The sequence below is a fragment of the Aptenodytes forsteri genome, unplaced genomic scaffold (genome assembly GCF_000699145.1).
Source record: "Aptenodytes forsteri isolate BGI_AS27 unplaced genomic scaffold, ASM69914v1 Scaffold19, whole genome shotgun sequence".
NCBI classification, from domain to species: domain Eukaryota; kingdom Metazoa; phylum Chordata; class Aves; order Sphenisciformes; family Spheniscidae; genus Aptenodytes; species Aptenodytes forsteri.
This window is the reverse complement of record NW_008795327.1, coordinates 911,128-924,588: the sequence shown is the minus strand read 5'-3', so window position 1 is coordinate 924,588 and position 13,461 is coordinate 911,128. Positions and strand designations below refer to the sequence as shown.

The 13,461-nt window shown below is 38.4% G+C and overlaps 1 protein-coding gene across 1 annotated transcript in view; it reads right to left on the bottom strand.

Annotated features, from left to right (window-relative positions):
• The window catches only part of ANKHD1 (ankyrin repeat and KH domain containing 1), a 110,889-nt gene extending 97,892 nt beyond the window's left edge, over positions 1-12,997 (bottom strand). Inside the window, exons 1-2 of the mRNA XM_019472282.1 lie at positions 12,935-12,997; positions 7,349-7,372 (exon numbers count right to left, since the gene is read on the bottom strand). The gene's annotated coding sequence lies outside the window, so the exon portion shown is untranslated. The remainder of the gene's footprint in view (positions 1-7,348; positions 7,373-12,934) is intronic.
• Between the last annotated feature and the right edge of the window lie 464 nt (positions 12,998-13,461).

The following is a 13,461-nucleotide window of genomic DNA, read 5'->3' as shown; positions in this document are numbered from 1 at the left end:
CCCCCCAAAAAAAAAAAAAAAAAAAAAAAAACACACACCACAAAAAAAACACCAAAAGCCTGACTGACATCCATAGGGACTGCTAGGTAAGAACTGCAATAGGAGAGAGTCAGACAAAACAATTATTCACCAAGAAATTGCTCTAACCCTGAGACAGTTGCAGCCCAGTAACTACAACTGTTGTAAGGCACATGTCAAGCCAGGGATGATCCCCGCAGCACAAACTACTCTTCTTCCAGATCTTCTCAGTCTGTAAAGATCCAATGTCTACTAAGCATCTATATTGGAATATTAGAAAAAAAGTTCTGCATCCTATAGAAAAGTCACAGTACCCTGCCTGTCTTCCCTCAGTATATGAGCTAGTTCTAGTTAGTGCAGTATTGTAAAACAAGATCTGACAGTAACTCAGGCATTTTTATTAAACAGAGTAACAGCTAATTCTACCAGCTCCAGTAAATTGTTGGGGTTTGTTCTGGGTTTTTTGTGGCGTTTTTTTTTTTAATTAAAAAAAAGCACTTTTACCCATGGCAACTAAGGCCTCCTTTCTAACTTGTTTTTGATTGTAAGAAAACGTATGGTCTTGCATTTGACAGGAATATTCAAAACACCATGCTAACTAATCCAAATTATAAAGGACAAGGATGGGATTAAGCACTAGTTTATAAATATCTACATTACTCTGAATGTGAATTTGTTTTGGTGCTTCTCTAGGATTAAATGGGAGGTACTGTATATTACAGTTAAATAGGAGCTTATCACTTCATTTTTGAATTTTTTTGAATGACCAAGTCAGGGATTTTTTTTTTTTTTAGGTTTTTTTTCACCCTTAACATAGATAAAAGCCAGCGATACACACCCAGAAAGATTTGCCATGGCAGCAAAATCACAGTGAATTACTTGGGTGCCCGATGCCTTTTCCACTGCCAGCCTTCTCTTCCCTCCCTCAACATCTTTTCCAGGGCTGCAGCACCAGCAAGTATTCAAGCACATTTGTGCACTTAAAACAAATACTCTTCTGGTTGTATCACGCTTGCCAGTATTACTGTGATTAGCTAAGGGAAAACTTCAGCCACAAGCTGAATTGTTTGCCTGGCTTTGTTTAGCTTTTAAATGGGCACACGCTCAAATGGCAGACTCAGCACATCACCCCTAGAGACGGGCAGTCACCTGCTCACACCCTGTCAAATGAAGCGTGAGGGCACACATACATACCACCACACTCAACTGGATCGTAATGACAGTATACAGTGCTAAACGAACATGCAAAAATTGGTATCATCTACCGAGAGCCCCAGCAATCATCAAAGGAGCTAGGCTCCAAATTTGGACATCAGCTCTGACACTCCTGTATTTCAAGGAAGCATCCAGGCTAGAGACTGAGAAAAAAGAATCAAATTGCTTCTGATTGCTTATACAAAGTAGTATTAAAAGCCCAAGTCACTCTTGGGAAATTTAAGTTGAGGTTATAGTGCTTACAATATTTACCCATACAACTATAAAGACATCAACTTTATAAATGATCCAGAAGCAGAAATCACAACCTCTGTAAGAAGAGCTTCAGAATAAATTCTTTACTTCATGCCATCAAATATGGAAAAATTTACAAGGTTTATTTCATTATTTTACAGAAAAAATACCGAGGCTAACAGTAGGCAATTATTCTTTAATTCCTAGTTCTTCCTTTCATGCCTTGGAGAGAAAAACTAGTATCGCCTCATTTCAGGTCTGACAATTGCTTGTCTCCAAGAATCAGAAAGATACACCTCAAAGAGCTAAGACTGCTACTGAAACATGGAAAGGAGGAACATGGAAATGGTACCATTCACTGTGGGAGGGTAAGGCGCAAAGAAAAACACCCCACATATCCCTGAGAAACATCAAGAGAAGAAAAAAAAAGTATTCATGCTGAAGAAGGTGCACAAAATTCCTGTTCTTGACTTCTAGCATTCAAACTAAGCCAAATAAGTCTCATCTACTTTAGGGCTTCTGACCTTTGAAAACAAGTTACTTTACACACACTCTCACCTATTTGGTGGTAGGAGAAGAAAGGAGTGGAATTACTTTCTGCTTTTTGAGTAACCTAAGGCTTATGGAGGAAGAGTCTCCATAGGGGTACGATACTAACACCAGGATGACCCCCACGCACAATAGAGATGCAGGAAGAGGAGAACTCAGATAACCTTTGAATGCTATTTATAGGCAAACATCCCACTTGAACTCTTTTCTCCAAATTTCTAGCATTCAGTGGGAAACTGAGTCCAAATGGGCTGTAACTGCTTTCCTGAATCAGAAAAGGGCTGTGGCTCAGTACAGTACTCAGTGACTATCTGGGGCAAAAAATTTGAAAATACTTCTATGTTTTCAAGCAAAGAACTAACAGTAAAATTTGAGGGCCAGTAACATCATCGACTTAACCCAGAAGCCCATGGACTTTTAGTCCCCAGTTTATGCCAATCACGTATGGCAAAGCAAGCCAAAATACTGAAGCATTTTCAGAGGCTGACCAAGTGCGCCACTTCTTTAAAAAAAAAAATCACCAGCCTAATGGTGTATAGCACAGACTAGTGTATAAATTCATATTTCAAGCTGAACATTTGAGAAACTGTTCATAAAACCTCCTCTACCTAAGAAGATCCACAGCCTTTCAGTCTACTGTCATTACATACATGCTGCATAACAAAACATCCTGAAAATAAGATTTATAGAGCACAAAACAACCAAAAATCAGGACGCTACAGTCTTCAGAAAGAAAATAAGGAATTTATTTTACCATGACCCAACTTGAAGAAAGAACACACCCATCTACTGTTAATGCATTAGGAAAAAAACACCCTTCTACCAGAAGAGTGCAGGGGGCCCATACCATCACATTTTTATTCTTTGTGGCATCCTCCTGAAGTTCAAAAACGAAAAGGGAAGAGGACACAGGTGCATCAAGAGATGCACTTTCACCTAGGTACCTGTCTCTGAAGCTCTGCTTCTTCAGATGGAGTTTTTGTTCATCAGAAGTCACAGAATCCAACACGTGGCACCACAGAGCACAAGTTTTACTGAGCTGCTTCAGAGCACAATGCAGAGAGAAACTGTAAGAAGCATTAATCCAATGGATAGCTTCTGGATGGAGCTGCTTCAGATAGCAAGTATGGAAAAGTCCGACCAATTAAGATTTCACTAAAGCAGACTTCTTCCATTATTTCTCTCCAGGTCTTTGCTCTTATCTGCGTGAAGGCTAAAATAAAGTTGTTCTACCTCTTATTCTGTCTCTACAGTCTAGGAAGATCAGGCACTGGGTGTGCTCACTATAAGAGAAGGCTAATAGCCAAAAGCAGAGCCACATTGCAAGTTTCTCCTCTTTTCATTATTAAATCTTCCTACATGCTCCTTTCCCTGTAGAGACTTCCAAAACGTGCTGCTTGCTTGGTTCTGGCAATACAAGGCAAAGCCAGCTGGAAGTCAGGCCAGGTTACCTAGAATATTCTTGCTCATTGTGACCCTCCTGTTACTCAAAAGCAATGTAATTCTTTGAAAGCAAAGATAGAATTTTAGCCTTTATAATGATGCAGATTCAAGAAGGTTTTTTAAAGGACATATGCAAACAGGAGTGTCAGCAAATATATATATACACACGCACACAGAAATAATCAACTGCACAAATACAGAATAATTCGTTCAGGTAGCAGTTCTTCAGGAAAGTATTGGTAGATTTAAAGTCAAATTCAACTTGTAAACTAACATTTCTCCTGCAAAAGGCAGACAACAAACTGAGATGTATAAACAAAAGCACAGCTTGCAGGACAGATGAAATAACACTCCTACTCTCCATGCATCAATAGAGCTCAACTTGAGTAATATGACTAATTTGGGGCAACAAGCTATGAAGAACAGAGATCACGTACAGAGACTCCAGAGAACAAGAGCAGATGAAAGTCTAAATAACATGAGTTAAGGGCAAAGAAAGATTTGATATTATTTAGCCTAAAAAAAACCTGAGGAAGATAACAGTCTGCAAGTCAGTTCTAAGGATGGCTGCATTGAAAAAGGGAACACTGAACTTGGATATGATGCATAAAACAAGCAGCCAAAGCAACTCCACTAAAAAAACCACCAACTGCTTTACCACGACAACCTTCCTCCTTCCCTCGTGAAGCTCTTCCAAAGCAGCTTAGTGCCCCCTTCGCCCCCAAGTTACATATTTCAGCATGTAACACTGAGGACTGATAGAAAAACCCTCTCATCCTAAGGACTGCACTTGGCTCAGCATGCCGTGGAGCTTCCAGCACTGGAGACAGTTTGTCTAACCAGTTCTTAAAGCCACCCGTCAGGAATGGCACAAGCACAGATGAATTTGCCTGGGGAAAAGGAAGAGAAGGAGATAAAACTAGGTCTAATGAGATTTCTTTCAGGTCTATTTTTCAAAAAGTTTTAAGAAGCTGTACAGAATTTGAGGAAAAGGTGATGGCTAAATGACAAATTAGTAATCGCTGTTTTAGAGATAATGTTTTGTTACACAGGGAAAGTCATTACAGAACTGCACTGTGCCTTTTGTTCGCACAGCAAGTATTTTCTTTACGGATACAATGAGGATAAATTTGTGCAATGCAATAATTTTTTTTTAAAGTTTCCTAAAGTATTTAAATACTTCACATTCACAGAGAATATAAACTCCATTTTTGTGCAAGATGCTTAATGTACTACAGCTTGTTTTAAATCAAGGTACTTAAGTTCTTTCAAATTTCTTAGCTTTCAAAATAAGGCAGAAAATAATTTGTAACAGGCAATGAAGGTGCTCATGACCCACTGCAAAAAAAGCCACTTGCTTCCGTAAGTAGAATCAAAGATGAGTGGCAGTATATTTTACATAATTTTATTCTTCATTAATCTGGTGAAAACTAGCTTGACTTTCTAGAAATAAGCAGAATTTGATCATTTATGTTATGCATATACTATATTATCATTTGTTTTACTAGAAACTTGTTTATTGTAATTACTTCCTAAATATACATAGTAATATTTTGTCAAAGGTGAGTTACCAATAGAAAAAAGTAACAGATTCACCTGTTAAACCATATACTGTAAAGTATTAGTGACTCAGTATAATCTGTTGCTTCTGACCCTTAAAAAACCCAAATATTTAATACCATTATAAAACTGATAGAAGAACAATGTATTGTAGGTCTGCCAACAAGAGCTCAGTCAATTCCTCTCACGTGTCCCAAGACACTTGTCACAGCTCACGAACCAGACAGTTTAAGCAACTCTTATATAAAGAGGTAGCAAGCAGCCCTGCTTCCAGTATAACCGTGTTACATCTGACAGTATACTTCCAATCAGCCCCAGAAGGGGTGGCTACACAGACTACCAACCTGATTTACCAGTCTGTCTAGTACGGAGGTAAGTGCCTGGCACTAGTTACTGCCACCACACTTTGCCACTAAGTTACAGAACATCAAAAAAATTGAAATCTGAGTGGGGAGATTCAGATCCGATCTTCTGCACACTATGAAGCATTCACTTAACACTCAAACTATGTTCTGAGCACTTCTAAACTCTGGTTTTATCATCACGTGCTAAGGAAACTACATGACTGACAAATGCAGAAAATCAAAAATGTGAACTTAAAATCCAAGTCTGTGTAATTGAGTTTTTTTAATGAACTATTATAGAGTCTTCTTGCAGGAGATACAAGCAAGAGACACAGGCTTTTCTACCTCCTCACTCCTTCCTCACTCTCCTGATACACTTAGGGAGAAGAGTTACATTTTGATGAACTCAAACTTGCAAGCATAGTAACTGCTTCATTTCACAAGGTTAACATCTACGCTCCCCTCTTACACAGGCATCACAAAGAAAGAATCATACCAGTAGCCATCTGTTTAGAGAGAAAGCATGCACATGAATGAAACAGAAGAACACAGGAAAAATACTATACCACACTCAAATAAGATACATTCTGTGACAAGACATTTGGGTCAACAGCAATATTTACCAGATATTAGCTTTAAGAGGACTGTTGTTCAAGCTAGTGTTCTGGTTTTTTCTATACCTGATGAATATCATAGACCCACATAACTAGCTTACCTGCAATATTGCTGTGCAAGATCTTTATTTACCAACTCTAGCACAAACCTCAAGACAACCAAAACAAAAGCTTGCTTCAGTGTACTGTCAACAAACAAGAGTCTTAGTAGCTGTCCCACAACAGACCCCTTGTACCCTGTGAGGGGCACCAGCTCCCCAGTACAGACGGCAGTACCACACAGCCAGCTCTAAGCCGACTGCCAGCAGCAGCACAAAGCCCAGTGTAAGCTTCTGCACCCCACTGCAAAGCCTGAATGTGATTATTTTCACTTTGATGGATGAAGGAAGCATACATGTAAAAAAAGAGGAGGATCTCCTCTTGGTACAGGCTAAATTCCATCTCAATTCAGGCATTACGTAGGACTGTCAATAAAGCACCGCTTCTTTTCTCCTGCCCAAACCCTTCCTACTTTCCTTCTTTGGCTGAGGCTACTCCAAGCACAAATATAACAAGAAGTCCTGAAAAAAAATACTGAACAGAAAGAAGTTTTTAACCAGGAATATCCCCATATTGGAACAGTAGTAACAAAGGGGATTTTACCTTGCGGAAGAATCCAACTTGCATGAAAAATAAAATATGGCAGAAGTAAAATAGAAAGGAGAAGTACGAGTTAATAAAAAAATATATCCAGGACTTCGAAAAAAATGATGCTAAAAGGAGAATTGCACAAGTTGTTTATGGTACAGTCATAAAGCACTGGCTGATTAACAATGACCTCTGAGATATATATAGACAGAGAGAGAGATATATAGAGAGAGAGATAAATATGCAGACAACTTAAGAAATTGAGGATTACCCTGGCCAATTTTAATATTTCACAAATTAAAACTTGTAACTTTTTATCTCGTCTCTTCCCGCTCCCCATCCCCGCTGAGGAAAAGTTAAAATCTCAGAATCATCTTTGCCAAAGAATTCCAAAAGCACAGCATTCAGATCTGGTAAGATAACTTAGCTGTCTGATACCTAAAAGCATCAGTTTAAGTGTTATGACAATGAAACTGTTCTTCACAGCAAAATCTAACTGAGAAAGAGCCAAAAAATATGAAGCTGGTACATTTAACGTACTTTCAAAGTATGGAAGTTAATTTGACTAAGAGCAGGATTAGACTAGACTTTTTCTAATCTAAAAGCCTACAAGATTAGAAAAAAATATTTAAATCATGCAAAACCTCAGAGAAATATAACATTAATAATTCAATTACATGCACAAAATTCAGACCGTTTATCCAACTTACTCAAAAGCACAACACATCTGTACGTTTCACATACCATATATTCCTTCCCACTCTGAATCTTTAGATGGTAAAGAAAGAAAATGAGCAAGTCACTGTAATGTGCCAGTATCCCAAAAGGCAAGTTTTCCAGTTAACAAGACAGTGGTGATTTTAGTAATAGCACAGCTTTGATCTCTAAAGAAACGCCTAGAATGAAGCCTATTTGAACCTTCTTAATGAAAACTGTTTCTCTTATTTGATCCGTATACTGTATCCAAATAACACCAAGTATTTCAGATCAGATCAAATTAGGGTGAAAAGCCTCTCTTTTTTTAAAAAAAAAAAACAGTCAAAATAGTTGGACTAAGGTAAGGCTTTTGCCATGTTGAAGGCAGCTAAACACACTTCAAATTTGATATTGCTACATTTTTACAATGAAGTTCCATCTTTGCTCAAATTCCAGCAATCCTCTCTCGGATTCCCCCCAATAAAGACTCCATTTTTCTTTTTTATTCAAGAACACAGATACAGATCTAGAAATGTATTTGTTACATTCCACGAGCACAGAGGTGCAGCCATTAAATTGACAAACATGAATCATCCATTTTTTGCAGCCCTCAACTTCTACAGTTTGAAGTGGAGTTTGGATAACCCTTCAGAAGTGAAGTTTCTAATGGATTAGGTGCCCGCCTCCATTTAAATCACAAGTTACTCAGCAGCCCTAAGAAAAGAAACACCAGGTCCACACATGAATCTTATTGATCATAAACAACATGATCAAAGAATTTGTCTAGCCTAGTCTCTGACACTTTCCAAGGGGTCTCCCGGATGCAGGATGAAAGCAAGCTGTGCATCTTTTGAACTGTTCTGGTAGACCACAGCTCGCTCCCTGGTAGTGCTGGATCACAGGTCTATCTTGTCACATTCAAGCCCTCTAATGTTGGGGAAAACAAATGTAATTTATTTTATTTTAATCAAAAAACCCCTTGCTGTTAGTGAATAATGAATGGGTTTGGTCACATCACACACACAAAAAAGCTTGTTTGGTCAACAGCTTGGCAACTGGGTAAATATAGAGATACACATACACACATTGGAAAGCATTCAATTTTACAATTGCTGAATCTCACTCTATCCTTTCAGTCTATCCTAAAGCAGGCAGATTTTATCTGGGCCCATTCATATTTTGACCTGTGTTCTGTATTTCCACTAAGTAGGTGATTACTTCCACTTTTTGCCTCGCCCGGTTCCAGAATACACAACCTGTTCTGCCCCCACTTCATCCTACCAGCTTTCCAACGAGCAGTATCAGGCCCTCATGCCTGAATCAACTACTGAAATTCACCACGTATTAACAGACACTTGTTATTAAAACTAGATTTCTCTTTCACCACTTTCAAATGATTAAATGCAGTGCGACTTTGGAGTCTCAAATACACCAAGCCATCTATGTGAGGGACTCTAGTCACCTTTAATCTTTTATTCCAACAGAAAAGAAGGATGTATATAACTCTGCTCCCTGTTTCAACATAAGGATGGACTACTCACATCTGTTTCATTAAGCAAACCCTTGGCTGAACATGGCTCCTCTCCAAAATACTCTGATTTTCCTCACAAGCCTCTTATAAACAATAGTAGGACTTCTGAAGAACTCACTGCGAACAAGACTCCTCCTTGTGTAGATACTCAACAGGAATACCAAGTGCTCCAATGCTAGACAAAGAGGTTTTTTACCACTTTCTTCTGCATCTATTTTTTGATGCTTCATTGTCAAAGTGCTTCAATGTTCAGATTGAGAAGGAACATGCTCAAAAGATCTGCTGGTAAGGATATAGGCACCCAAGCTATTTTCTCAATTTAAAAATCAGTTCAGTAACGTTCTACGTCACTTCCTAGAAAACTCAGCAAAACCATGCTGAAACACTACGAACAGGGTATTTTAACTGCAGGGATTAACATTTTGACATTTTACAACTTTCTGTGGAATTCTGTGTTTTGGGTGCAGAATAGACCAAATGGGCATCTGGGATTTGTATTTGGCCACACACTTCAACCAACACCTTTCTCTACCCTCTTTAAGAAACAACCTGTACTCCAAAAAGAGGACTGCACTACATAAGCAAGTCATTTTCCCTTCCTGATGCCTATAAAAGGCAGGACCAGAAAATGAAACGGCTTTAACCTGTCAAACTTTCCCCAACTCTTTGGAGGTGAGTTTGCCCTTTTAAGAATGTGCGTTGAGGGACCCACTGAGGAACCCGCCAGGAAGAGCCAGAGCTCTGAACGCTATAACCATTCATTCACAGCAGCAAAGAGCTCTCATCCTCCAGCAGTCAACTAAAAAGGAAAGTCCCTAAAAAGGAAATTTAATAGGCAACCTTACTGAAGGCCCACAGAAGAACCATGATTCTTCATAGCTGGAATATTATTTTAAGAAATCAACGGTACCCTAATTAACAGTGGAACTGAGTGTTTCTAGTGCAGAACATGAATCCACTGTCAGAATACTAAGAATCTGTTTAATTACAGTCTGAAAAACAGAAACATCTCCAAACAGTACGGTTCTCTTTCCATAGGTTATTTTACCTATAAATCCCTTCTTTGCTACTAGGAGTCAAACTGAAGGAAGGTATACAAAAGACTTGGTTTGTTTAGGATAAGTTCCCAAAGAACAGGATTCAATTGTTTTAATTTATCTTCAATTTCTGAAGATGAAAACAACTCATATTTATGACATTCATAGAACAGTGAAGTCTCTCAGTCTTCATAACGTAAAACTAGTTTTTTTGTAAAATAATACAATCACTGATAGTTGTTTAAAGATAGCTGTTCATTAACAAAGTGCCTGTGCTTTGCTTAAACAGATTACAGAAGGAAGTATCGTTGTCCAAACTAAAGCTAATCAGCCAGGTTTTCAGAGGACCTAGTAAACATACAGAATCTAACCTCTAACCACTGTTTGTGTGCACGTGGATATGTACGTATGTGTATACTTGCTGCTATGTTAAGGGGGGTGAGGCACAACCCTCTTGCTAGAAATTCTCCTTAAGGTTGTCACCCTCGGCATCCAAAGCCACAAAATATTTTAAGTCCTCTTGGAAACAGAATAAACAAGCTGAACTGCAAAAAAAATATCCAGCACACTTATGATGGGCAAATACAATGTATAGAAACATTTTTAAGCAGTTCAACTACTCTCTGGCCTCTACACTTGCATATGCAGGCCTAACTGGCTCTCAAATCAAGACAGCTACTTAAAAAACAAAACACCCACAAATCTTAAAGAATGCAATGGTTGAAAACCACTTCTGCATAAGCAAACTGAAGAACATCATCCCACCTGACTGCAGTTGCTAGAACTTACCTTCCAGAATTAATAAACAGCATGTCCATGTGAGATCTGAGCATTAAAGGATTCATGAAGAATGAGCAAAACCAGTTTTGCAAGTCATACTCATTAAGATCCTAATGACACAGCCACGAACCCTGCATGTGAAAAACCCTAAGAAATCTGAGACACTAAATGCAAGACCAATTTTCCTCTAGGTTGTAAGTTAGGATCAAGCCTCCCACAGGAGAGGGGATCATCACAACAAAGACCAAGCTACCCTGGAAACCACCTCATACAAGGCCGTAGCTAAACTACTTGTTCGAGCAATAGTTCTGCCATCTACTTCTGCAAGCTAACCTTAATGCTGGGGACTAAAGTAACAGGAGAAATCACTTGCTTTTGCCAAACTGCAAAACAATACAAAGTCCCAACACCAGGCCAGTTTGTTTGTTCCCATGATGGAAACCTAGAGGCTCACTTAAGGTTAGAAAGGGTATTTTCAGCCAAACCAGCCAGAGAAATCTAGGGAAGATATTACAACATCTCCCGGAAACACTAGCTTCTTTTTCAGTCACTTTCAAATTATGGCTTTTATTAAAACTACCAGATTCTCAGTGTCTCCTTTAGGTTAGCCTAATGATATTTTTAGTGTTCAAATTCACAGTGGGAAAGACAAGTACTGCTTAACTAGAGGACTTTCTCAAGAGCGTTTTCAGTCTTTTGCTCTCACACATTCATCAAGTGGCATTAATTTTGTCCAGTCTTTTGAGAGAGGGAGATGGAGCCCCCAAACAAAAGCACTCTTTTTTTGATTTGCTCTTCTTTCCAGATCCCTTCTGTTCTGCTCATTTTCTACATCCCTACTCCAAGCACTCTGGGAATCAAAGCATGGAAACCTCAGATTAAAAACAAACCATGGGGGAATCAAAGCAGGGAAACCTCAGATTGAAAACGAATCATCTAATCCTGCGGACAAGTGGCCAACTACTGTTTAGAAATCTAAAGAAAGCATTCTCGCAGGCATTACAAGAAGCAATGGTACCTCCTAGATTTGTTAAATACCGTGAAATCATTTTGAACACTGCAACCCTAGATGTAAGCACATACCCTCAGAGATCGACTGCCCTCATAACATTAGCCATCAGACATCTCCACTGACAACTTATCAAGCTAGCAATAGGTTTTAGGACACACCAGTCATCAGGTACACGAGAGAAACTGCAACTGATTCTCATTTTAAAAAGTGCTTAAAAAGGGATCAGATTATTCAAATTCTGTTAGACTATTTCTGGGATACTCTAGACACTATCTTCCCTGCAAAGCAAAGTTTGGTCCCCAAGAGTTATAGCAGGTTAGAATAATTTTAGGGGAACACCTTTAATTAGGCTGCTGCAACTTTCTGCTGACAAAAGCTATGCTATGCTGTAAGCTGGGTTTTTTTCAAATTCAAAATGCAAAGAGAGCCCGAAGCCCGAGTCCCTTGCTCCCTTTGCTTCCTCAGAATGAAGGTCTCCTTTAAGACTGTACATAGCTTTACATCTAAACACCTGCAAATAAATGCTATTTTATCTAGCTCTTAAGTGTGTTCAAAGCTAAAGTCCGAAAACTCCAATTTCAGCACACTACTACTAGTCTGAGTATGCACCCATAATGATGAAACAGGGTTTGTTTCAAAGCAGGGTTTTTACATCTTTTTGTCCTTGGAATTTTGAAACTGACAAATAATTTCCAAATCCATTGCAAACACCTGAGTCACAAACCTTAGAAAGACTTATATTAGTCAAGCTTCCACTATAAAAGTAACCAATGTAGTGGCACTATGTTCATCTAGTCTAGTTCCAAAACATGAACATTAAATATGTATTTTCCAACAATCATCTCAGAACTACAGAATGGAAAATATTTTTGTGAAAGTCAAAACAGAGAAGCAAGTATTTCACCTGTAAATTTCTGGAGTAATGAATTAATAACTATATATTGACCAAAGCAGCAGAAAAAAATGTCATTTTAGCAAGTCTACTTCCTTCCATCCTCTCCCCTTTAATCCTCCCTCTGGTAACACATGTAATCTCATCTGATCAATGAAATACCATTTAATTCAAACTAACTTTTCTAACTTTATATGTACAGAAAGAGTGGACCAAGCAAACCTCAACACCTGTTAAGAATTATGAGCTTGTTTTCCATTTTCTGCTCCCTATCATCATGGTAAATTTCCAGACTTGTGAATATTTGACTAGGGTCAAAATTTACAGGTTGCCAGATCTGTGTGCAAGTTAGGTTCAGAAAAAAACTATACAAAGAATGTACCTGCTGCCTCCAGTAAGGCTTCTAGTCTTGCTTGTGTTTCTGGATCCACAGTTCTCAAGTCCGCACCTTCTGCAGCACTCGATAAGAATAACTCCGACGTGGTTTTAAGTACTGGGTTATCAAGATCTTCTTGGTCCAAAATAAATGATTCAACCTGTTTGCCAAATTAGAAAAATAATTTTACCATTTTTGAAGCTTTATACTAAAACTAAAATATTAGAAAAAACACAAAATAATTTAAATGTACGATCATAATCATGTTTTAACTGTACAGATTATAGGACAACCATAAAAATCATCTGGTCAACTCACTGAAAAGGTAGTTGAAATCACAAAAGAAAAAACGCTACACGAAAAACAGATTATTGTAAAAATTACAATCAACAAGATCTTAAACTATAGCACGGGAAACTCAGATTAAATATTGAAAAAATGTTATGCATGTTTGGACAGTTAACCCCCAAAACAGACTGCCACAAGAGGCTGTAGCATCTTTGTCACCAGAAGTCTGTCTACCTTGTTATTAA